The sequence below is a fragment of the Amblyomma maculatum genome, chromosome 1 (genome assembly GCF_055883805.1).
Source record: "Amblyomma maculatum isolate TAMU_Amacu chromosome 1, ASM5588380v1, whole genome shotgun sequence".
In the NCBI taxonomy this organism is placed as follows: domain Eukaryota; kingdom Metazoa; phylum Arthropoda; class Arachnida; order Ixodida; family Ixodidae; genus Amblyomma; species Amblyomma maculatum.
Genome location: NC_139344.1, coordinates 457,349,032 through 457,375,336, shown reverse-complemented (window position 1 = coordinate 457,375,336; position 26,305 = coordinate 457,349,032). Strand labels below are relative to the sequence as shown.

The 26,305-nt window shown below is 45.9% G+C and overlaps 1 protein-coding gene across 2 annotated transcripts in view; it reads right to left on the bottom strand.

Annotated features, from left to right (window-relative positions):
• The window catches only part of LOC146209732 (sulfotransferase 1C2-like), a 346,269-nt gene that overhangs the window by 56,131 nt on the left and 263,833 nt on the right, over positions 1–26,305 (bottom strand). Inside the window, exon 1 of one of the 2 annotated variants that reach the window (XM_084603302.1) lies at positions 6,868–7,322. The exons of the other annotated variant lie outside the window; for it this stretch is intronic. The gene's annotated coding sequence lies outside the window, so the exon portion shown is untranslated. Of the gene's footprint in view, positions 1–6,867; positions 7,323–26,305 lie in introns of those variants that run through there. 2 annotated transcript variants of the gene reach the window in all.

Genomic DNA, 26,305 nt, shown 5'->3' with positions numbered 1-26,305 from the left:
GCTGCAGTAACAAGGTGTGTAAAAGGAATGGCTTTCAGTTATCCGGAATTCTTGAAGTGCAAATAGAAAACTACCTTTATGGTCGTATCCCCTCACACTCATCAGGTATCGCGGTCAGGTATCGGCTCAGCGAGTTCGTGGTACACCGAGAAAGTAGAACACCTTAGTGAACGAACGAACAGAGGAATTCCTTTAACAATAGGACGCCCTCTTAGTTGTCTGGTGGCTTATCTTACAACAGATCGCACTGTCTGTTTTCATTCGATTGTATATAATAGTTTTACAGTATTGGACTACTGCCTTGAAATGCTCAAGGCAGCTTCGGTCAATCGCATTGAACTTCCTGCGCTGGGAGAACGCCTAAATAAGCAAAAGCCAAATACTACCAAGATCTTTGTCATAGCAGGTGTCCGAAAGATTAGGGCCGCTCATAGCAGGAAAATTATTATTTTTTCTTTTTCATAACCACCGCAGCACGTCTAGAGAAACGTATTTATAGTATAGCATTTCCGAAGTCAATTTTTTTTAGCAGCTCCGACGTGTTCAACCAGAGCATTGTCGTATATGTAAAAAGGATGCTCAGGTAGTATTACTCATTTCGCTCATATTACGATTACGTTTGATATTCTCAAGGCCGGATCAGTGGTCTATTGCAGCGTTATTGTGCAGGAAGTCCTGGAAGTATGCTTATTTGCTTTTTCTACCATTACAATAATCCTATTTCTGCCTTGCTTGTTTATACTTCTCCTTTTCCTGCTCTCGTTGCCAGATTGAAGAAAAAATGTCATCTGCCATTATTCTATTCCGTATCGTTTGAGCCTATTACAAAAAAAGTCAGGTGCAGCTTTTTCAAAATGAACGCTGACCATTACAACTACCATTACTACGGCACCATGGCAACACGGCTCGGCAGTATTTGATCCTAAAACGGGGTTTGACGAGAACAAAAATAAGATGAACGCGCAGTGCAGGCGCATTTCCCGTCTCCGAAGTCGTCTTCTCAAGCACCTAACGTAGGCGTTCTTAGCGCATGGTGAAATCGTGCGCGGCATTTTTGACTATGTAACAGACATACCATGAGCCGGTCGGTAAAAAAAAAAAAAGAAACGCACGCCATGCCGAGGACGACCCTTTTCTTTTTCAAGATTTCCCGGTCGAAAAATACTTCCTGTGATTACTCAAATTAGCTCAAAGCTCTCAAAGTCACACCGCAAAACGACGGGTAGGGACATGCTCGAGTACGCCTCACAGAACGCAAAAGACTGCGCCGCTCAGCTGCCTCGGCACTCCGCTGGCGAGCGTTTCTCCGTGGGCGGCGGTGTTCCGCCGAGGTGACGGTGACGCCATACAACGGGCGCCAGGTTCCTACAGCTTAAGTTATCTGTTATGGCGTATTATAATCCTGCAACGATATTACGTTGCAAGCTTAGAATGTTCGCCTATGAGTTAGAGAAGGTTTGGTTAATGCGGGACAGCTTCCTAAAGATGATGTTAGCAGAACAGTGAGCGTTCTTTTTAATGTGATTATTTTAGGTTACACGACTGCAGTACCACTTGCAAGGGGTTACGTTCACGGGAAGGCTGATGCTCCACAGTTTACTCTTAACACTGCATGCGGAAATAAATATTGTGAGGATCCTGCTATGTTGTATGTTATCTATACGACCGTCATAATCTTACGCAAGTGATACCGTTTCCATGGACAACGAATGGCAGACTAAGCAAATGGTATTCTGAAAAGCATGAATATGGTTGAGCGTGTCATCAGCTCTTGTGATCAGTGATGTAATCTGTTTTAACCGCTGTGCACTGTAAATTTGTAAAAGATTGTTGTGCAGATAGATTGCCGAAATAGACCACTATTGGATTCATAGTCCTAACCCTCGAAACTTATCAGCGTCTTTTAACATGGTATACGCGTGCCGTGAATAGTGTGTCGTACTTGAAATACGTGTGCTTGGAATAACCAAAATGAACAGGCGTGTTGGGATATTGGAATATTTTGGATAGCAATTTGGGTAGGCTTTGTTCCATTATCTGAACGGGTCAAATAATGTGCACTAAAAATTGTTCGAGAGAAAATGAACTTGTTCTCTATTTTTCGAATAATCTTTGAATGGACATGCATTTCTATAATAGTGCTTCCCTTATTATTTTTCGCCAACTGTTTCAACAACAGGTTTCATGTGCACCAGCACTACATACGACCCTGCTTGTTCCGATCAGTACATGTACGATGAAGAGATCAACGCCGTAGCACCAGCAAATTAATGGGACGGCGTTTATGATATTCATAAACAGCCACTAATACTAAACGACACGGCAGGGCTCAGGTAGCTTCGGCAAATCCTCTCTAGATGAGCGATCTCGGAGACCATGACTCTAAACGCAACTGCAGCATGCATCATTTTGCGAGATATAGCTCTAGTGTATTAGAGAAAACTATTTTTCCTTTACGCATGACTAGGCTGCTAGGGAAAGTTACAAGAGAGGAAAAGAGAACCTCGTCATCAGGCAGTCAGCGAGTAAACATGAAATAGTTATCCAAGTCGGAATCGGAAGAAGGCAGAGATACAAGCCTGTAATGCAAAGAGAAGATAGCTGGTGGTCGTTGATCTAGGTGGCTTGAATCGAAGAGAAGGTAAGCGTTGTAAGGGGACAGCAGGAAGGTTAGGTGGCCAGGTGAGATTAGGAAACCTGGGGGATAGGACAGCCACGTCTGGCAGAGGATAGGTTTAATAGGAGAGATAGGGAGAGGCTCTTCTCCTGCAGTGGGTGTATTTAGGCTGGTGACGATAACTCGCCGAAATTTGATCAATATATTGGATTCGGGTTGAATTCTTTAGTGAGGTTGGTGTTGCGCTTTTTAAAAGCTGTATTTAGCTTCACAAGTTGCAGCACCTTACCACAGTGCCATCGCCGGCGCTGCAGTGTGTTGTATAATTGTTAGTTTGGTGCGAATAGTCGCACAATAGCAAATATTATTACGAATATTTTATTGGTATTCATATTCTAGGACTGTTTCATCCGCACTGTATTTGGTTAAAACATACACCATCGCTCATCAGTTAGGTTATTAACTAAATGCTTGTATTTTATTTGGTATTGAGTACTTAGAAAGGCCAACGACACTAAAGAAAGCGAAAGGAAAATATTTTTTCCCTTTCGGGGCTGATGAATGTAAAACAATAATGGAACCATGCAGATAATTGATTAAAAAACGGAAGAAAAACCACATGCTGCCAGTGGGATACGAACCAATGACCTCCGAAGGCCGCCTCTGAGTTTCGAGTCCTTCCTCGCTTTGTGAAGGCACAGTGACTTGAACTTGTCTGGAAGGTTAACGGAGGCCACGGCCCAGATAAGGAGATGACTGCCATGATACTTCCAGCAAATAACAATACGCTTCAATGATATGCGTCCGCTGCATGAGCTGAGCCGATTCCTCCTGATTGCAATTGGCAAAGTAAGATAAGAGCCTTCAACCAGCGTTTGAATGCCGTACCCAGGGTTATTAGAACTTCCTGGTGTACGTAGTGTTTTAGTCGTAAGATATAACAGCTGGTTGTCACATCTCTGTAAAGGAAGATATTTACTGCATGCTGTGACGTGAAAAAAAAACGGCATATCAGGAGGCCACGTGAAAAAACTAGGATGAGCAAAGAAGAGGAGGAGAGGAATGGCGGTGATGTAGATCTCCAGCTGAAGAAAACATCATCGCATAGAGCCCGAAACAAGGAAGACTGTGGATGAAGGTCATTAAAACCACCACCACACAAAAATGGGATAAACCAAATTAACAAGGTAACAAGGAGTCAAACACCGAAGTGAGGAACATTTGTTTTGAATTTAACAGTACAGCTTTTTTGTTCTCTTCCTCTCTCTCTCATTTGTTCTGTTTAAAGTATACTAAGTAGCCCAAGATTGTTTTTTGTCATCACTGGAATCTCTGAAGCCTTTCACTGGAGTGAGCCCCTGCGCGATATGTTGGTTACTCTGATGCGCGTCTGAGTTCAAAAACTTTGAATTTAGTGTTACGGGCCTTTCTCAGCATTAGCCGCTGAGTCTGTGCACAGTCCAAATTATTTACAAAACCGTACGCCACAGAATAGTGCATTTAGGGGGCAATGTTTAGCGGTATCTGGTTTCGAACCACCCTGACAAAGTATATTTTGCTTCACGTGGACTTCAAATAACATGGGATAACAAAAAAAAACAACAAAAAACAATTCCGTCTTCCACGTCTTCTGGCGGCCTTGAGCGAGTGGCGGAAGCGGAGCGACCGCGCCACACTATCACGCGGAAAACGTGTCTTCCGCACGCGTATTGCAACCAGCGTAGGTCGCCTGGCCTCTGGACTCAAGTAGACGCGCGCATTTACGGTCAAGAAAGTTCCAAACGACGAGATACCTACTATTAAAGGGCAGATGTAAAAGAAACAACAGCGCAGATGACAGCACAGCCGGTGCGATTCGTCCAACACGTGCCGTCTAGCGGCAAATATCGTACACAGGAAGCAGCGTGTAAATGTAACGCGACGTTCTGTAGGATGCAGAGACCGCTTTCGGCGCAAAACGAGGGGGTCGACAAGCTCACTACAAGAGCTGGTAAAGTAGTATCAAAGCCAGTAATTTCGGTGTATCGAACACTACGTTTTCGTTGTTTATTGCGCTATTAATTTTCCTTTATTCCAGACGCAATAAAATGCACAGCACGCTCACACGTGAAGCCGAAGGTTTTAAATGGCAGCCGTTATTCCCAACTTGCACACTGTCTGTTCGCTTGAAAGAGTATGCATAAAAATTACACGAATTGCTCCACGTCCTGGAAAATATAAACTGCAGCTGGGTGGTACGGCGTGCCCGAAGACAGCCGGCGCTCCGACTGCGTTGTGGCGAGGCATGAGGCAAAATATGAAGCGAACGGTAGACAAGTCATATGCGAATGGCGGTCTCACTAAATGAGTGACACGGCTCTCACTCTTTCGTGTTCCAAGCGGCAGATATATGCCAAATCAAGAAGACGAAAACGCAAGGTTCGCCTAATGATGTTTTGTACTCAGCGTCAGCGCACGTCTAAAAACTTGGAGTACACGAAACGGGACTAAGCGTGATTCCGGAGCCTGGTGCTCCTTTTCATGCAGAGTTGTACAAGGCCTCGTAGGATCAGCACTTCAGAGCAGGGTCGCGCTCTTCGGAATTCCGCTGAATCAGAATCCGCCGCACACCGAAATGGCCGACTACTCGAAACACGTTCTCGAGGTACCTCGGCGCCTGCCCCAGTTCGATGAGACGAGTGGTCGTGCCGTAAATGCTATAGTAGCATTTAACTGGAAAAAAAAAAAAAAAAACCACAGCAGTTGCTAACCAAGAGTATTGGCAAGCGCCGTGTGTGTTATTCCGATGAACAGTAAACAGAATACGTTTTCAATACTTTGCAATAGCAAACAAGGCAGAGAAATCGAACTTCTTGCGCTTTTAATTTGCTCTGACGGTTACCTTTTTGTTTGGGTAGCCAGAGAAGCACTAACAAAGGATTGCATTCTGTCGCAGATGAATTGTATATGTCGGTCATTGGAGACTAAAGTTGTATCCGACTACGGCGCTACGAAAAGCTCGCTACTGTTCCTCATATTCACTTAAGAGGGGGTGACCTTGTGCATTACTGTACCTTGTGACCGCGACCTTGTGACCAAAGTGCGTCTTGAACGTTAACTTGCGAATACAGCAAAAACAATGAAAATTTTACTTAGAGTGTAGCCACTGCAAAGGCAACCGGCAACCCATTCGTTACTTAACTGCATGAGTAGGAAACACGGAGAAGCATTGCGCTAGATATGCAAAAACAGGATCCATGTTGCGTATTTTGCTTTTTAATGGCGCTGGTTAACAACTGCCGACAGCTGAGGCGACTTACGTGCCGGAGCTACCAAGAAAATAGCAGTACGTTTTCCGCAAACCTCGGCCTAAACGTATATAGTTATATACCCGTGAAACGTGACCAGATATACTATCTGCAGCTAAAACTAAATGAATCGGTGATTTCATCCGGCTCTGCTCCATGGGTCGTTCTGCATAGCATGCGGATCTCTCTAACAACTACAACGGGGGCTGAATCACGTGAAAAGACAACTGCTTCTAGTTCGAGGCGTACATCTTAGAAGGTAAGTCTGTTCTTCTGGCATTTTTCAGGATTCGTTTGCGGCAATCATGCGGAAATCGTGCCAATTCGCAATCTGTATGCCACACACAAAAATAGAAGATAAAACGAGCGAGAAGGCGTCTCGGGTAATATATGTGCACTCTGGACAGACATAAAAGTACAGGAGGGTTAGAACAGGGCGAACTTAGAAACGAGAACCACACTGACTAAAGAAAAAAGAATTTGCTACAGACGAATAAGACGCATTGCTTATTTCGAGAACGCGGTGCGGTTACTTATAGCCACGTTGTACGCAAAAGAAAAAGAAATAAAAAAATAGATGAGGCTGGTCCTTTTACATATTCTGGAATTAATTTTTAAGAGATATCAGTTTTATTAAAACAGAAAAGTTGCTCGGAGGTAAGAAATTTGTGGTGCTCACAGCCCTCTGTGTGGCGTCAAAGCCGTCTTGTAATGCAAAGCTTCTCGGTGCTAGAACGGTTGGCTCGCTAGTTAGTGAGGTTCATAGAAGTAGACTAATGTTTCTTATAAGGCAAGAATTTGCCGGCTGTGCCGTGTCGCGACGCGCAAGTCCAGCCGTCCACGAACTGAGAAATTTGTTTCACCTTGTCTTCTGTTCTCGCAACACTGGCAGAAACGTGGTGAAATGTCTCCAGTGAATAAACGAGGACCTTGTTACTATAAACAAACAATAAAAATACGCACCGTCGGTCCTAAGGGCAGCGCCGTCCAATCACAGGAGTCCGCTGACCCGACGCTGCCGTCGACGCGTGAGGCGAGGGTCCGGTTCACTAGTTCGAACTTGACCCCGCCCCTGATAGCACTGGCAATAGCGGGACGGCAACCACTACTCAGGCCGAGGGCGCGCCACTCTTCGGTCCACGCAACAGATGCGGCTGGAGCGACTTTGGCGAGATCAGCGGAGGTCGGCAGCGGCGACGGCAGCGGCGACGGAACTCAGATGCAGCTGTTGCATCCACTCGCGGCGGCAGCACTCGCGGCAAGGTGCTCCCTGTGCTGCGTCCGGACGGCGTCGCCAGCGACGGAGGCGACGCGCTACGCGTGTTGCCGCAACCGTCGCCAAGCCATTGTCTTCTAAGCTCCAGCGACCATCCTCCCTGACGGACGCGCGGCCAGAAGAAGGCTCGCTGCCTTTCTGCTCGTCGCCGCGTTACGATGCGCCTGTTGGCGACGCCGCAGTCGGCGGGGTGATTAATGTGTCGCCCCCTTGTTTGCTTTTCCCCCTAAGGCGCTGTGAGTCTCTCGAAGAGTCGCCCGCGACCGATGCCAAGACGGGCTCATTAGTGTGATCACCGAAGAAGTCGCGCATGGAGCGGGTCTGCTGAGGTTCGAGCAAGGTGCTCCTGCTTTGATTGACAGGCCACGCGCTTGCTTCGTGTCGCTCAGGTTGCTTTCCCGGGCTAAGTCGGCTGCGGCCGGACTCGCACGTAGCCGCTTCGTTCTTCTCATGGCAATGACTTTTCTTCCCCGACGCACACCACAAGCAGCGCTAGTCCGAGATCTCTGCGCGGCAGAGAATAGTATCAGCCGCGATGGTGAAAATGGTATCAGGCAAGAGAAAGGAGGTTGGTGTTGTCGTGACGCTGGGGCTACGTCGACCCGGCCTTCACTTGGTAGCGTGCAGAGACTCGGGGTTGAAGTAGGATTGAATCTTCGAAGTTGGTGAAATATGTACAAGCAGGTTTACTGGCACTTTGAGAAAACTTATTTACAATATTTACACGAAAAAAAAGGGTACATCAGCAAAATGGCAAGCGTTAAGAGTTCATAGCGAGAAGCGACTGGATGAGCCGTTTACCCAGGGCCCAGAGCGACATTTCGTGCTCTGCAGCGTCCTTAAAAACCCCCTATGTCCAGCCCCTCTCTGAAGATGCTGACCAACCAAATCCAGGGCACGCCCCTCAGGTATCGGCATCCAATCGAACACATCACTGCACTGATGGTCTGAAGCACTGACTGGTCCGGCATTCATTCGTTGGGCGTGATCACTTGTTGGCGGGAAAAGCTTGGGAACGGCGAGGAGAGGAGGTACATTTCTATTCTTCAGCAAAGAAACCACAGGCTGGTTCTGGGGGTTTTACTTCTCAGAAACCCGAGTGCACGTGGCGCCGCATAGGGCTCCCAACATGGTCCCTTTTCGACAATTGCAAATCTTTCCTGCATTCCCGGGAAATCACTTAATGGCCGTATGAGTCATGCTCTTCTCTTGTCCTGCACGTCAGCGGACATGTCACTCTGTCGTCTCCTTTGGATAGGAGGCATTCATCACTGGAGGATAGCACTTCTCGACTGGAAGGGTGAACAAAAGAAAGCACTTCCTGCTATTTCCCGCAGGGGGACGTTTCTTTGTGTTTTTCCAGACGTTCTCTTGACAGGGCCAATTTGGCATTTGCAGGTTGTCCACAAAGCAAAACATGCTTACAAAACAGGATTCCTGGAAACAGGCTCACTTAGAGCCAATGGACCATCACCACATATTCACAAAACTTTTCCATGCCCACAGGCGAACAATAGAGCGCGCAAATGCGGATGCTTGGTCGTAACAGCCTCCTCCCCCGCCAGAAGAGACTCGGAGGGCAGCAGCCGCAGCTGCTGCATGAAGAGACGACTTAATGGCCTGCACGTGAACGCTTGAAGCTCGCTGTTGCATGTCGCGTTGTCTTGATTGTTGTAGGCCAAATTGCTTGAGCTATCTGAAACTCAACCACATGTCGAAGCAAGCACTCGGCTCCCGTCTGAAGAGACCAGGTCAAAAGAAAACTGCCATTGTTGTTCGAGAAAAGCCCACTCTCAAGACGTTCAGGACCCACGTATGCCTCGAAAACCAAACGTGCTGCTTTACATAGTCATCTATATTCAAGCGCACGAAAAAAAAAAAAAAAACCTGATTATCAATTTGGATACATGGTGAGGAACATCTCGGACCGCTTAGAAAGAGCGGCTAAGCGCGTCCGCATTCCCATTTAACTTCCCCTTTTTGTATCTTATTTCAAAATTGTACTGCTGTAAAATCAAGCTCCACCTAAGAAGGCGACTGTTCTTCGATGTCGCAGTTTGCAGCCAAGCCAGGGGACAATGGTCCGTCTCTACGGTGAATTTGGCCCCTCCAAGATAGCACTGCAATTTTTGAATGGCCCATACAATGCAAGCGCATTCCTTCTCTGACGCGCAATAAGCCCTCTCTCTAGAACTCAGTTTTCTGCTCAAGTAGAGCACGGGGTGCTCATTACCGTCGTCATCTCTCTGGCAGAGAACAGCACCTAACCCTCGATCACTGGCATCACACTGGACCGTGAATTCTCGGCCATAGTCTGGAGCTCGCAATACCGGACGGCTAATCAGCACAGCCTTCAGGTTTACGAAGGAGGCTTCCTTTTGTTCGTCCCAGACTACATTTGTCGGTTCTGTCTTGCGGAGAGCGTCGGTCAGAGGGCTAGCCAAAGCTGAATAGTTAGGGATGTAGTGATTGTAGTACCCAGTCAGACCCAGGAATGCTCGAATTTCCGTCTTCGTGCTCGGCCGCGGGTAGTCTGCTACCGCAGAAATCTTAATCTCGCTGGGTTTCCTGAAACCTTGACCTACATTGTGACCCAAGTAGTCCACGGTCGCCCTTGCCAGGCAACATTTCTCGGCCTTTACGGTTAGTCCAGCTTGACGCAAAAGGCTCAGTACAGCTCTTAGATGTACCATATGGTCCGCCCATGAGTCGGAAAAAACCGCAATGTCGTCTAAATAAGGCACCGCGAATGTTTCACACCCCTTTAAAACCCTATCCATGAGTCGGGAAAAACAAAATGGAGCATTTTTGAGCCCGAAACTCATCATTGTTGGCTGGTAGCTGCCCGTCGGAGTGACGAAAGCCGCGTATCTGCTGGCGCGTTCAGTGAGCGGTACTTGCCAGTATCCTCGAGTAAGGTCCAGCGTAGTCACATATGCCGCTCTACTGACCTGTTCTACTCTCTCCTCAATATTCGGAATAGGATACACTTGATCCCTGGTGAGAGAATTTAGCTTTCGGTAGTCTACCACAGGCCTAGGGTCTTTACCTGGAGCTTCTACTAAGATCATAGGCGAAGCATAATCGCTTTCCGAGGGTTTTATTACTCCCAATTCCAGCATGCGAGTTACTTCCCTATCCAGAATTTCTCTTTGCCTTGGAGAAAATCGGTAGCACCTTGATCGCACTGGCACGTCTGAAGTCAGCTCAATATCGTGCTCAGTCAAATCAGTTCTGCCTGGCCTGTCCACGAAGCAGGCCTCAAACTCTGTTATTATCTCGCCCAGATCGGACAGCTGGGATTTCTTTAGTTCTCCTCTCTGCTCCGTCTTTTTGAGAAGCTCCTGAGCGTTGCTTCCTTTTCCGCTGAGGCAAATCAAGTTGTCCCCCATCTCCTCGGGAAGGTTTAACGTTAGATTTACCACGGCTTCCCTCTGCACATAAGGCTTCATAAGATTGCAATGATAAATGCGCACTTCTTTACGCCTACCGGGAATTTTCACTGCGTAGTTAGTGTTAGAAAGCTTTGCAACGACTTCAGCCGGTCCTTCCCACTGTACTTCGAGCTTATTCTGCCTTGAACTTCTCAGCAACATCACCTGGTCCCCGATACAAAACGTCCTTTGACGGGCTGACTTATCATAGTACACCTTGGAACGAGCCTGGGCTGACTTCATGCTGGCCTCAACGAGTTCCTTAGTGTTATGTAAGCGATTCAAGAGGTTCAGAATGAATTCTACTACTGTTGGGTCTTCTCCGCGCCCCTCCCAGGCTTCGCGCACCATTCGCAAAGGTGAGCGCAGTGACCTTCCGTACACCAACTCGGCTGGGCTAAATCCAGTGGATTCGTGCGGCACTGACCGCAAAGCGAAAAGCGCTGCAGGCAGGCAGGTATCCCATTCGCGCTTGTTTTCATAGCACAGTCCCCTCAGGACTCGTTTGAGAACAGAGTGCCATCTTTCTACGCTGTTGCTCTGCGGATGATGGATCGAGCTATGCACTACCTTAATGCCGCATCGCTCGAGAAATGAGGTGGTGAGGACACTCGTGAAAACGCTACCCTGATCACTTTGTACCTCGGAAGGGAATCCAACTCGTGCAAACACTGACAGCAGCGAATCCACTACACTCTCGGACGTCACCTCGCGCAGCGGAACAGCCTCTGGAAACTTTGTGGCTGGGCATAACATAGTGAGGATATAACGGTACCCTGACTCGGTCACAGGAAGTGGCCCAACTATATCTATTACTAACCGGTGAAACGGCTCGGTAATGATTGGTACTAACACCATCGGAGCTTTCCACTTATCTTGCGCCTTTCCAACCCGCTGGCACGTGTCGCATGACCGTACAAAATTTTCCGTGTCCTTAAAACATCCAGGCCAATAGTATTCTTGCAACAGCCTCTGCTTTGTTTTCTTTATTCCAAGGTGACATGACCACGAGCTGCCATGGGAAAGTCGCAGTAAGTCTCCGCGGTACTTTTGGGGAACGACTAATTGGTCCCGCTCTACTCCGCGCTTATCCTTGAATAAGCGATACAGCACTCCCTTTCTCATCTCGAAAGAAATATTGTTTGCTGTCTTAGTGGCGCGGTGGCGCTCCCTTATCTCCTGTATATTGGGATCATTGGCTTGCTCTATAGCTAAGTCCTCTCGGGTTCCACTTAAAAGTCTCGTGAGATTACTAGACACTGGCGGCAAGAGGTTACTCTCAAGAACGTCCTCATTCCGCGTCTCATCAAGCTCACTTTCAAGTTGACTTATCTGAGATGCCTCGCTCTCAAAGTTTTCTGACCTGCTATCTTCCGCATTTACCATTGTTTTAACTGCCGTTTCCTCCGCTGTGGATTTTTCTGGAATGAGCAGTGTAGCTAGTTCTCGCGCCTTTGAACGTGTTAAGGCTTGCACAACTCTGTCTCCGAAAAGGATGCCCCTCTTTCGCAGCAGCATGTCCGATTTGTTGGAGAACAAATACGGATAGCACTTAGGAAGCTTTCCTGAAACGGCAGCCTCGGTTGTTAATTCGCCGAAAGGGCCCTCGATGACCACGTTCGCGATCGGCAAGCACACACTCTGTTCCTCAACTACCTGTCGGATCCATGCACACTGTCCTGTATAGTCGGAAGGCGATACATACGCCGGATGGACAACATCCATCGTTGCGGCCGAATCGCGCAGTACCTTGCAAGGCTTCCCGTTGACTACTAGGTCATGCAGGTAGGGTTCTAAAAGCTGCATATTTTCATCGCAGTCCCTGACATACGAGAAAGCAATCTTTTCTTTCCGGCAGTTGACGGCAATGTGACCCTGCTCATTACACCTAAAGCATGTGAGCGGCTTCCTAGCCTCAAGCTTATTCTTTGTGTTCTGCACGTTGGTCACTTCCCCACTTTTCTCACTGCCGTCCTTTCTAGGGAATTTGCCTGAAGAAACCTTCATTTCTTCGTTTCCAACTCTAGCAAAGTGCCTTTCCTGACGGTTTTTCATACTGAACTTGGGATTGCGGGGCCTATCCACTGCTGGGTTGCTGAATTGTCGGCGCGAAGCATACTCCTCAATAAGTTCGGCAGCTTCAGTTGCCGACTTAATTTCGCCTCGGTCCTGTAACCAATTTCTTTCTTTTTCTGGGAGGCAGTTATAAAACTGCTCCAAAAGAATTTGCTCGACTACAGCGTCCCTATCACTGTAGGAATCTGTGCTCTTTAGCCACTCGCCCAAATTAACTCTTAAATTGTACAGGAATTCAGGGTAACTCTCGTCCCTGGACTTAGTAGCTTTCCGAAAACGTTGTCTGAACGCCTCGGCGCTAAGCCTATACTTTCTCAGAAGGCAAGCTTTGACCTTCTCGTAGTTGTCCGCGTCCTCCTTGCTTAGCCGCGCGACAACCTCCGCTGCCTCGCAGGGCAGAACCGTCAATAATCTCTGAGACCAAGTGTCTCGCTGGAAGGACAGTTTTTCGCAGGTTCGCTCAAAGTTAGCCAGATACAGACCGATATCCCCTGATATCACATATGGCTGCATGTACTTTGACATCTTGAAATCTGCCTCCTTGTTGAGAAGAGGTACCGCTAGCTGGGGACAATTGCCCGACCTCTTGCTCAACTCTAGTTCTAATTTCCGGAGCTCAATTTCTTGGTCCAGCTTTTTTGCTTCTCTTTCACGCTTCTTTTCCTCTTTTTCCCACTCACGTTCGCGCTCCCTTTCCTCTTTTTCCCTCTCAAGTTCACGCTCACGCCTCTTTTCCTCTTTTTCCCGCTCTTTCTGCTCTTTTTCCCGCTCCTTCTGCTGTCTGAGCTGTTCCTTTTTTTGACCGATGAGGTTCCATGCTTCACTGAGCTCCTCATCATCGGCTCCCAAATCTGTGATTGCCTTTATAATCAAAGGTTTTCGTGCCAAACCACTTGTATCAATTCCCAATTCCTCACACAATTGCAACAGTTCCGGTTTCTGCAGCTTTTGTAGGTCCATGATCGCTCCGAGTGTCGGCTACTTCCAAAACAACAGTGCAAACTACCAAACCTAAAGGCGTTTCCACACTCTCTTTACCAGTTCTAAAATCTAACCCTGTTCTAGAACCTGGTCCACATCAGAAGAAAAGCCAAGCACTCACCCACACATGCGATCGATGTTCCGAGCTGCCCTCTTGTTGGCCGATTGTTGCTCCTGCTTGTTGCTTGAGATGCCACCTCCGATCACAAGGTGTTGTGGCTTGTAGCTTCAGATCCACCTCCAATCACCAGATGTTGTGGCTTGTAGATTCAGATCCCAACGCTGGGCACCAGTGTTGGGGCTTGTAGATTCAGATCCTACCGCTGATCACCAGTTGTCGTGACGCTGGGGCTACGTCGACCCGGCCTTCACTTGGTAGCGTGCAGAGACTCGGGGTTGAAGTAGGATTGAATCTTCGAAGTTGGTGAAATATGTACAAGCAGGTTTACTGGCACTTTGAGAAAACTTATTTACAATATTTACACGAAAAAAAAGGGTACATCAGCAAAATGGCAAGCGTTAAGAGTTCATAGCGAGAAGCGACTGGATGAGCCGTTTACCCAGGGCCCAGAGCGACATTTCGTGCTCTGCAGCGTCCTTAAAAACCCCCTATGTCCAGCCCCTCTCTGAAGATGCTGACCAACCAAATCCAGGGCACGCCCCTCAGGTATCGGCATCCAATCGAACACATCACTGCACTGATGGTCTGAAGCACTGACTGGTCCGGCATTCATTCGTTGGGCGTGATCACTTGTTGGCGGGAAAAGCTTGGGAACGGCGAGGAGAGGAGGTACATTTCTATTCTTCAGCAAAGAAACCACAGGCTGGTTCTGGGGGTTTTACTTCTCAGAAACCCGAGTGCACGTGGCGCCGCATAGGGCTCCCAACATGGTCCCTTTTCGACAATTGCAAATCTTTCCTGCATTCCCGGGAAATCACTTAATGGCCGTATGAGTCATGCTCTTCTCTTGTCCTGCACGTCAGCGGACATGTCACTCTGTCGTCTCCTTTGGATAGGAGGCATTCATCACTGGAGGATAGCACTTCTCGACTGGAAGGGTGAACAAAAGAAAGCACTTCCTGCTATTTCCCGCAAGGGGGACGTTTCTTTGTGTTTTTCCAGACGTTCTCTTGACAGGGCCAATTTGGCATTTGCAGGTTGTCCACAAAGCAAAACATGCTTACAAAACAGGATTCCTGGAAACAGGCTCACTTAGAGCCAATGGACCATCACCACATATTCACAAAACTTTTCCATGCCCACAGGCGAACAATAGAGCGCGCAAATGCGGATGCTTGGTCGTAACAGTGTACAACCTTCTTTTTCCTTTCACGTCAACTCCTGCAAGGAATGGATCCGGAACAACGGCCCAGAATGCGTACTTTAAAACTTGTGGAACTCCTCTAAGCAATCTAATAGAGTGCGATGGGGGCTAGTTTAGTTGGTAAGACATTACTGAAAAACAGAACTACCCCAAAGGAATAGACAATCGCGTTCGTCCTGTGTCCTTCTTCTCTTGTCCGGTTCTTTTGACGCAGTTCTGTTTTTCAATAATCCTTCAAGAAGCCTAAAAAATATTGTGTCACTCGAACATAAACAAAGTAATATCAAGGTTGCCATTTTACGCGTGCATTTCAAAAGCTTAAGCCTTATTGTAGGAATGGGCCCATTTCTTGCTTTTATTTCACTGATGTCACCCGCCTATAAGCTTTTATTTATAGAGTCATAAGAACTGACTGGTTGCCAACTAATCGTCAGTCAATGGGAAGCTACACAAAAACAAATAATTAAAATCGGCGTTTATTTTCAAAATCAGAGCAGTGTGCGAAATGTAAACAATGTACTGTCGTCTGCACTACCATTGGAATTAGTGTTCGTGGAAAGTAAGCCGTAGTTTATCTAACAGCCAAATTAGAATGCTGCAGCCTAAACGCTCTAAATAGCTGTAGGGCACAGTCATTTGGTATAGTTAGATTATTTGAATGCTAATAAAATTCATCATTATTTGCATCGTTACAAATGGCACATTCGCATCGGCAAACCACATGCCGGCATTGCATTGCGCTGGGTTGCGCTCGACTATGGCAGAGATACAGTGCCTGCGTAGATAAGATTTCCACGTGACACATAAGTGATGATTTAATATTTTTAAATGAGGTGTATATTTACTGAGTCTACGTGTCCTGGCGCGAAAAATTCGAACACTACTTTCATATGGTATCGTCGGCAACAACAGATTTCATTCCGGATAATTTGAGTGCGAAGTCGCTACTCCACTTGGTGAAATCCATCCATGAACGCTGTGGCATGCAAATGTCGAGGTCGCCCTGCCATGGTGGGACAGCGGTTGCGACGCTTGACTGCTGCGCTCATGGATGCAGGGTCGAATCCCGGTCTCAACGGCTGCTTTTCGATGGAGGCGAAAAGCGATAGCGCCCGTGTGTTGCGCGACGTTAGTGCCTGTTAAGGAACCCCAGGTGGTCAAAATATCCGCGGCTCTTCAACCGCTTCTAATAGCTAGAGTCGCTTTGGGACGTTGAAGCACACATAATCATCGAGATGCAGTATTGGCGACTTTTCTAAGGCAGTATATACTCTCCGCAGGAAAGCGCACTGTTCCTGGAATACTGATTTTGATGATCGTGTGCATGGCGGTCAGTCATACGGCTCGTCGTAGCTATTGCCACTTCCTTATTTATTATCGGTGGTATCCCAGCAGCTACAGTGAACTATAATTCCACCGCAACTCATCGCCCCAGGTGCAGCTTGAACACAACCTTGCGCAGTGCACGGTACGTGATTGTCTCCTTCCATTTCTATCTTTGCGCAGAAGCATTCGCTCTTCCCGCTTAGTTTAAATAAATAATGACCTGCCGTTTTTTTTCTATCCTCTAGAGGCTTCTGCGGCACACTCATTCCAACTGCATCCTCTGACGCGCGAGTCGGACGCTCTACTTGAGTAAGTCTTCGCTGGGCACGGAACGGCAAATGTATATATTAATATGCCGAAAACCGAAGTAATGATTAATAGCCTTAGAGGAGAACTACCGTTTACGATGCGTAGCGAAGGGCTACGATTGATATGAGAAATATATACCTACATATTGCACGTATTTTGACGGCAGATCTGGTGTACTAGACTGAAATAACTAGAAGAACAAATACGAGGTAAAGCGCATTTGGAAGGTACTCTTCGATCATGAATGTAAATTTATTTATATCATATAAGACAGATATGTATAACTGTTTCATCCTACAAGTACTAACCTATAGGGCAGAAACGTTTAAGCCAACCAACGGGTTCAGCTCAAAGTGAGGACCACACAACGATCTATAGGAAAGGAAGGTGACAGCTGTGCATGGCATTAATAGAGAGAAAAAAGGCAGATTGGGCTAGAGAACAAAAACGAGTGATATCCTTTCAGCTAACGCATGCTTGTAATGAAAAAGAGCGATGATCGTTATAGATAACATACTGGTATTCAAAAGAGGCTAAGTGCAGCAGGGATGATAGACAGGCGGATAGAATCAGATTAAGAAGTTTGCAGGCATAAAGCGGCTGCATCAAGTACAACACATACAGGGTTAATTAGAGGGCCATGGGAGAAGAAGCCATTGTCCCGAATAGAAAGTAGACAAGCTGATTTCGACATTTATGACTGTTATTATTACTATGTGTATCGTATCTTTCCGGCGACGACCAGGTGATGCAGCGTCCGTTATGCTGCCGATACTTCAGGAATAAAAACGAAAATTTAGAATTCAAGGTCACTACAGTAGGCTACAACAATCGTTTTCGAAAAGTCTTACATATACATAAAGCGATGTAAAAAAAAAGAACAAAATCCTTTCAGAAAACGAAACTTCCAGCAGCGGCTGGCGTGAGTTAATTCGAAAAGCACACTAATTAGCGGCCTAATTAGCCAGGGCTCACTAATCAAGTATTAAGTTCGCGGCGTCTGGTATATGTATCTGGCGCTTATTTTAGTGCAAGAAAAACCTGCACAAAGGCTTCACGGGAATTGCAGTGCGTATGCAGCGGCCCTGATAGCAACTGTGATAGTGAATGCGATAGTGACAGCGCGAAATTTGAGACGTATTCGCTACCGGAACGTGACGCGCACCTTTCTCCGCTTCGTCACTGAGAGAAAGGAAGAATACTGACAACGCTTACCACGCGACCTCTGTCATTCAGAAAAACAAATTTAGCGAAAGCACATGCTGCGGCACGCATAGATCTTTTTAGTTTCGATGCCTGGGCGCAGCCATCTTAGTTTGATGGTGGCGCCCCGTATGAGCCAAACTGGGAAATTCCGCTGCGGCTCCTCTTGACGCCATCTTGGGCTGTGCTGTGCGTGTTGATGCTGTGGTGCGGCAATGTAAAAGGGCTGTTTCGCGGTGCTCTTGAAAGCTATCCGACACTTTGGTGCTATTTGTGCTTTGTTTGAGCTCGCCAGCAAACCGTATACCATCCTTTTGGCATGGCGGCAGCTGTTGGAAATAGCACTAGCGGCCGGGGTGACTGCGAAGGACTGCGCTCCACTTCCGCAGTGAGGATGTATCTGTTGGATCTTTCATGATACAAGTATTTTCAATTATGGTTTATAATCGCAATGGTAACTTTACATACAAACACACAGCGAATGAACCGTACGGGTAGCTACCGAACGCGGAATGTAGATACTACGAAAGACGCTCTCCAGTTATCGCCGCATTGATTTAACGTGAAGTACGACCCATTTCGATATACGATCGAGCTGTCCTGCTTCAACAATGTATACTTTCAAGTTAAGCCACGCTTCAAGACAAGCACATTAAAGAAGTAGTGTCTAAAGTATCATCCGTCGACGTTTTTATGCAGCATTGGTTTTCGTCCAGCGGCGCAACATCGTATATCCCCCTCCCGTACGTCGTAGCAGCATCGTTTGCACGACGTATTTTTGAGAAAAACGTTGAAAAACTTGCACTCTCAGCTGCACCATGAACGAAGACGAAAAATTCGCAGCACATATACAGCAGCGCTTACGAAAGCGGCGCCGCCCGCGGGCGCGGCGGATTACGGCACTCTCGTCGTGCGCTACTCCGTAGTCGTCGCTAGGCCTAAACTGTTTGCATCGAAGGCACATACGACGGCGCAGTTTGTAATTGCTCAGCGCTACAGTAAATGTTCTCTCATAAAACTTCCTTACTGCCGATCCCATTGTATCAGTAAAAGAATAATTTAAATTTCGGTGACGCATTAGCAGCGGAGCCAGCGTGCAGACGATGAGCCGCACGCCGCACCAGCGGCAATGTGTTGCGAAACTTATTTGTATTGCAATTATGAATAACATGGTATGGTTCAGAAATCCGCAAGAAAGATATTTTTTTTTTTCTGTCCAATTATTGTTTAAGTGAAGAACACATTTTAGCACGCACTTCTTGCGCTGGCGGAAGTGATCCACCGCGTATATCGTTGTCGCGGAGGGCTTGCGGGTGGCCCGGCTTGCCCGGCGCCCGTGGTTACGTGGTTACTACGGCGAAGGAAGTGAAATGGGCATCATATTCGGGAGTCCGTCATTTGTAGTAAGTCTATCTGGCTTGCATAAAACGTTCATAGGCGAATTAAATCAGGATAGTCTGGAAAGCGGTGAAGCAGAAACATAACTCAGCCGAACTCGGACTGCCGACGCATGCTTCCCGCATACGTTCTCGGCAATCATCTTGCGATTTCTTTGATTGTACGTGCAGTCCACGATCACGCATTGCTGTATCGATGACATTACCACTAAAAGGGGTGCTAATAAAGGTATTTAAGTCTCTCAATCGACAATATAGTGAGGTGCAAGGCCGCTCTGCTATGCATGAAGCGTGCGAATGCACAGCCCACTCGGTACTGGCAACAATGTGCCGGCGCAAGAAAATCTGGTTAGAGAGTATTTTCCTCCTCTCCTGCCTGCTCTCAGTAAAACAGTTTGTAATGCAGGCATTTCGAATGAGGAGCCGCAAGAATTCTACAAGTCAGTACAGGACATCGCGTTTTCCAGTGAACTTCCTAGCCGCCTCACGCGTACTGTTCAGACTTTGCTAAGAAAAAAGGGTGCACATTTTGTTCTCGCTGATGGGCTTTGAACAATCGCTTTCAGTGCTATTGTGATAGAGCGCAGGCTCGCCGGAAACACTGATGCCATAATGCAATTCCCTATGACACAGAGATGACGTCAAATTTAATGACGTCACTCAACTACCGCTGGGGGTGCCTATATAAAAAAAAAACATTCTTGCGTAAAAGTGGTTGAACGCGACAGCTGTCCTTGCGGTTTCAGCTCAGGTGCGCTATTTGTAAAGCACGGAAGGCTTTCCTTTTGATGCGTTGAAGTGCAGCCAAAATTAAAATCGCACATATACCTGAAATAGCTGAGTTGCATAGTACAAGTCTGCCATGTTTTGATGCTTCACCAGTTGCAAACATTCAAAATTTTTGGAGGTAGTGGTGTATCGAGAAATGTTTTAGAGGGTATTGTGAGCCGAAGGCAAAAGAAGTGGAGAGAGCCTGAGCATAAAGATTATATCAGCAATTTTTCTGCTGTAGTAAACAAGAAGGGTCAGTTGTTTAAAACAGGACCACTTTGGCGACATGCGAACGCTTTTCCAAATTGTCCAAAGAAAGAATTAAAGTGGGGATGCATCGCTCGGAAAAGTTTTTGAATTTGTTCAGACAACCACTCCTCCTGTCCCTGGCTATGCTCGTACTGGGAGACACACCCATGCATGAAGGAAGGGAAGCCAATTAGGAGGGCCTTCCAACGCAGCATATGAACCCCTCATCAAAGTGGACTGCTTTCTGACAATGGATTCGAAAATCGTGGTGATCCGGCATGTCGGACGATCTTAGGGTTCCTTCAGAGAGTGAAATATCCCTTCAGCTCAAAGAGAACCCAAGGCACAATATATTTTCCTTTGAAAAGTAAAAATCTAATATTGGATAGTGATATTTCATTGACCTTCTAGGCGTTCGTTGAAATCGTTTCCGGAAAAACATAGAATCATGGCACAGAATACAACCATCATCTATTGTCCTTGGCGTCAATACATCGTTCACGGCAAAAACATCTCTGTAGCTTGAGTACATGCCTTAAACAATAAAACGTTGGCTGTGGTTTAGCTCTGGTTAACCCTATAGTTGAATTGCGAAAGCAATGGCTGCATGCATGGCTATACTTGTGGCCAAATGAAGAATCGGATATATAAGTTCACTCACCGGCGTTAGATCATTGTTATGCCGCAGCCGGTAGACACTTGCAAACGGATTGTTCGTGAAGCGGCGGTGAAACTCGCGTGGCCGACTCGTGCTCGTCCAGTTTTTATGCAAAGTCTGCGGCCGATCACCTTCGATATCTCCAGGCTGTTGTTGTTGTTGTTGTTATTGTCCAAGTAGCATATGACACCCACAGAGGGGAATCGGCCAAGAATTGGGTAGCAGAGTTTTTGAAGCATGTTTTCATGTAATTAAAAAAATAATAATATTGGAGGTGTAGAGGAAAGGAAACAAAAGGGGAATTAAACGAAATATAAAATGAAAAGTGGTAACACACACGGGAGATTGACACTGGAATTGTAGAACAAGTGAAGTTGAAATATTTAGCAAGCAAGGCAAATGATTTGATTAAAGTAAAAAAAAAATTGCATGCCGGTAAAAACAGACCTGGGAAGATAAAAATTTAAAGGTCGGATACGCATCGCAGCCTTGTTAGAGAAATCTCAACTTGCCGTCAATGACATAATTTCCTACTCCAAGTATATTTTAAATGGAGGTAGTCATCAGATCTTAAAAGATGTCCAGTTTGCATGTTTAATAAAATGTTTCGCTGAAACCTCGCGGCCGTGGTGTACGCTGTCGCCGGAAGGATAGATAATACGGAGCCATCCGAGGATCCTTTGCCAAACTATCAGCATATTTATTTAAAATCACATCGTTATGGCCTGATACCCATACCATATGTACAACTTTCAAATGTCGAGGAATCAGGGAGAGAAAGTTATTTACAATTGCAGAATCCACTGACGAAGAGAGGGATGAACACAAGAATAGAGAGTAGGAAATTACAGCTACTTTAGAAAAAGAAGAGTCTAGTTTCCTTAAAGCGATTACCATTGCCAGAAACTCCACTTCAAAAATTGAAATAAAGTCCGGAAGACGAACAGAAAAAGACCAGTCTAAATGCGAACAATATATACCCACACTTGCTTTTTCATTACACTGAGATGCGTCAGTTGCTATTGCCAAGCTGGCAGAAAGACTTCTTAAATGATCTTATAATAATCCGTTTAGAATAACGGATGATAAGGTTTTACCATTATTCGGGAATATGTCGACAAAAATAATTTCAACAGACGACCCGCTGGTTTGCATGGGAATAATACTACGAAGAGAAACATTTAAAGGGTTTAGCAAATTTTGGACCATAACTACCTGCGGAGTGGGAAATTTAGGCCAATGTACACCGAAAAAGGAGGTCGGTTGGCAGCAAAAATAGACATAGATTGGTAAAACTCTGATTCACATATCCTGAGGTACGTCTGAACACTTCGAAATTGTAATTTATACATAGCAAAGGTGGAATCCGGGCTTCAAGGTAGAACACATTGTAGAGCACACAACCTAAGAGCTTCTCGCTCCAAAAGAACAAGCGGGCAAAGTTTATTAGCTCCTGAACCAGAAAACAACACTGAACCGAACTCTAAAATTGGACGCACATTAGAAGCACATCTCTCCGCATTCCAGACTGGGGATGACTAATTCGGCGCAACGTGCAAAGGGCCCTAGCCGCTTTCGTAGCAGTATGGTTAATGTGAGGCTGCCATGAAAGAATATTGTTACGGGGTAGTTCACCCAGCACCCAACACCCACCCACCCAGCAACTACCCAGCACCTCCACCAAGGTGTTACGGGGTAGTTCAGCTTGTAGCAGAGGGCGGACACCGAAGACAAGGCTTTCAAACAGACGTTCTCTGCAGGCACCAGCCGACGCTATTGAACGTCGTCTTCTCTCAAACTCACGAGAGTCTTCTTCTTCTTTCCTTATGCGTATGCACCGCCTATTGTGACAATATCATCATAAGTTACCCCTAAACACTTTATTTATCTAACCGGAGGTATTATTTGTTGATAATACATTACAGACAGACTTATAGAATATTTTATACTAAAAACAAGGACAGTGCTCTTGTTCACATTTAATGTGAGACGCAAGCCAGACAACCAATTCTCAATACAGTTTAGGTACATTTGTAATCAGAGATAAAGGGATTGAATATCCGAAGCAGCCACAAAAAAGCGACATCATCTGCATATACGTAAGTGCGGACATGATAATTAACTGGAATTGAGTTGAGTAGTAGGTTCAAAGGCACAGGTGAGAGGACGTCTTTTTGCGGAACTCCCCTGGCTTGCTTGTATCTGCCAGAATGAACGCCATTTAATGCACAGAAAAACTCTCGGTTTTGAAGGAATTTAGATATCCACGCTCCTAAATAATTTGGAAACTGAAGAGCTTTTAATTTTTGCAATAGAATGCTATGTTAAACACTATCATAGGCTTTGGCTATATCTAGCGCTATCAAGGCAGCGTGCATTTTTTGGCGCCGCTCTAAAAGAACTTGACTCTCAAGGTCAGCATGCGCATTCCAGATGGAACACTTTTGACGGAAACCAATTTGGCAAGGGCTGAGGTTATTCTCTTGGTTCACGAAGTCCGAAATACGTATAAGTGTGACTCTTTCAATTAATTTTATAATGTTTGATGTTAATGAAATTGGTCTAATATTATCTATAGAAAAGGCACCACCTTTATTTAAGTAAAGGAATCACTTTGGTTAAGTTTCTATTCTAGGTGTATCCAGGCATGTTTGATGGAATAATTTCCTAGCTCTATTAATGTGTCGGGTGACTCCTCAAAAAGGGTCGTTATTATTTTTGAAGTTACGTTATCAGGACCGGAAGCAGCGGCTGGTAATTTCATAACTATAGCAGAAAGCTCAGAAACGGTAATTTGAGGATCATAATACTGGATCCACCGGCAATACAGATATTGAGCACGAAAAAAGTGCAGATGAGAAACGCTTCTCCAGTCCTTTGGCAATTGTTTAAATTGTGTCTATTGCTTCATGGGGAGTCACAATAAGAAAATGTAGATTTTGTGATGGCGGAATCTTTTTCCGCCAGTGTAAAAAAAAAAAAGCAGTTCGGTTGCCAGATTTAGAAAGGAAATCGAAATGCCTAACGTCATAATCGTCCTTCGCTTTTATAACTGTACGTTTAAAACTAGCTGCGATGAACTTATAATCGTGCCATTTTTTCGGGCGCTGATTGTGGAGAAGCTTTTTCCATGCCGCGTGTCTACGTCTGTAATCCCGGGAACAATCAAAATTCCAACAAATAGCTGAAGTATTCCCCTATAAACTCCGTACCAAGATCTCAGACTTCTTATGGAAATCCTCAATCACCGAACATAAGTGTTCTGATTTTTGTTCTTCATCCGTGTTAGTCACTGACTCAAGATTAGAGCGTAACGTTAACAGAAAATTATTATAATTAATAAATAACTTCAACTGGGAAGTCGCTGGCGTTACCGGGCAATTAACATCAAAAGCAATCGGTATGTGGTCACTAGAGGTGCCACCATCAAATGTCAAGCAATTATTGACAAAAAGGCTTGGAGAGGTAAAAGTTAAACCTAACGCAGATTGAGTGCATTTTCGTATGGAAGTGGCTGAACACGAATTTCTACATGAAATGGTATTATGTGTTAACCAATTAATCCCAAAAACTCTTGACGCAACTATTTGTATTGTAGCCCCACGACGCATGATGCGAATTAAAATCACCAGCCAGCAGAACTGAGTTCCGACAACTAACTAATAGCAAATCTTGAGGTTTTATATCTTATACAACGCTTGGGAAATAAACGTTCACTAAGGGACACGGACAGTGCCCTGGAATTTCAGTCTAGAGCCAATAACTTACAATCTAGAGAAGATAGCTGGAATGAAATCTTAGCCCTGTGACAAAATTTTGTAGAGACAAATATAATTAAACCTCCTCCTTTTGATTGGCGATCTTGTTGGAATGAATGATAAATTTGTAAATAGAAATGTTTATCGGCCGTTAACCAAATGTCTTGCAAAATAATTATATGTGGATTATGCTGAAGAGAAATGTAAACTAAATCTGTTGAAGGTGCTAGAAATGATCAACTGTTCCACTGGAGAACTTTTAGTACTCCTATGATTGCGAAATTTGGGAACCCGCAACTGCCTGCCGCAAAACAGTTTTCTTTGGCTTTGAACCATGTTGATGGTTCTTTGATTTTCGATGGGACCGTGGAGAAGAAGGGTTGTACATGGGAGACCCACACCATTTTAGAATTTTACATCTGATTCCACCCTCTCTGCGTCATTAATGGCTCGATCCTCATCTGGAGGAGTAGCCCTGTGAGACGAAGCAACAGTAGTAGTTTCAAGCAGTTGAGACCTTTCCGAAGGCATGCTTACTATGACAGGGGCGACCACAGCCACGGTCACTAACTCGCGAGGCAAGCTCGTATACGGAACAACTATTATTGGAATGCATCTTGAAAGCGAACAAAAAGACAAGACGAACCAAATGCATTCGGACGGTGGAAGAGGTGGCATCACCCTAGCACTCTCGGACGCAAACCGAATAGAACACAGTTACTTGATATTCTCGGACTCTCAAGCCACCTGTCGAGCCTGCTAAAGTCCGTTATACTTAGTGGCATGGGAAGACGCATAATATTTTTCTTTATTTTTGGCACTTTCACCATAATATATGACGAGCCTTCCAAAACAACAGGATAAGTCGCATAGCAAACACGTTCCTAGCCGGCCGGCCGGAAGGAAAAGATCCAGGAAGGCAACACACCATTTTTTCGGTCCCCGACGCTGAGGTGAAGGGAAACATTGGAGTAGATGCCGCATCAGCTCGTGGTGGTGCGGCGAGCCACAACCGCTGCTGAGACCAACTAACTCCTAGAAAAGACTGCTCACCATCGCTCTTTCGTAACCCACTACCCCTAACCCTCAATTTTCCTCATTAAAATTTGTCACTCAAAATCACTCATCCTGACAGCTGTGCCTGGCTGGTTTCTCCTTGTCTAGCATCATGCCAACACGGTTGCCAGGGAGACCACAACTGCTGTTTTATTTTAAAGCTGTCAGTGAAGGACTTAGTCAGTGGTAGTTCAGTTCAGTTCAGTTCAGTCGGTCAGTCGTGTCCGACTCTTCGTGACCCTACGGACCATATCACGCCATGCTTTCCGGTCTGTCACTATCTTCCTAACATCACATAACTTCATCTGCAGCGCCTCGAGGATGCCATCTAACCATCGCGTTCGCTGCCTACCCCTTCTCCGGTGACCCTCAACCTTTCCCAACACCAAATCTTTCTCTAGCGACTCCTCTCTTCTCATCAGAGGACCAAAGTAGCTGAGATTTAACTTTAGAATTTGATCCTCCAATTAGAAGTCGGGGTTTATGGTCGACAATTTCGACTGATTGGATCTTCCGGCCGTCCAAGGAACTCTCAAGAGTCTCCGCCAGTACCACAATTCAAACGCATCAATTCTTCGGCCG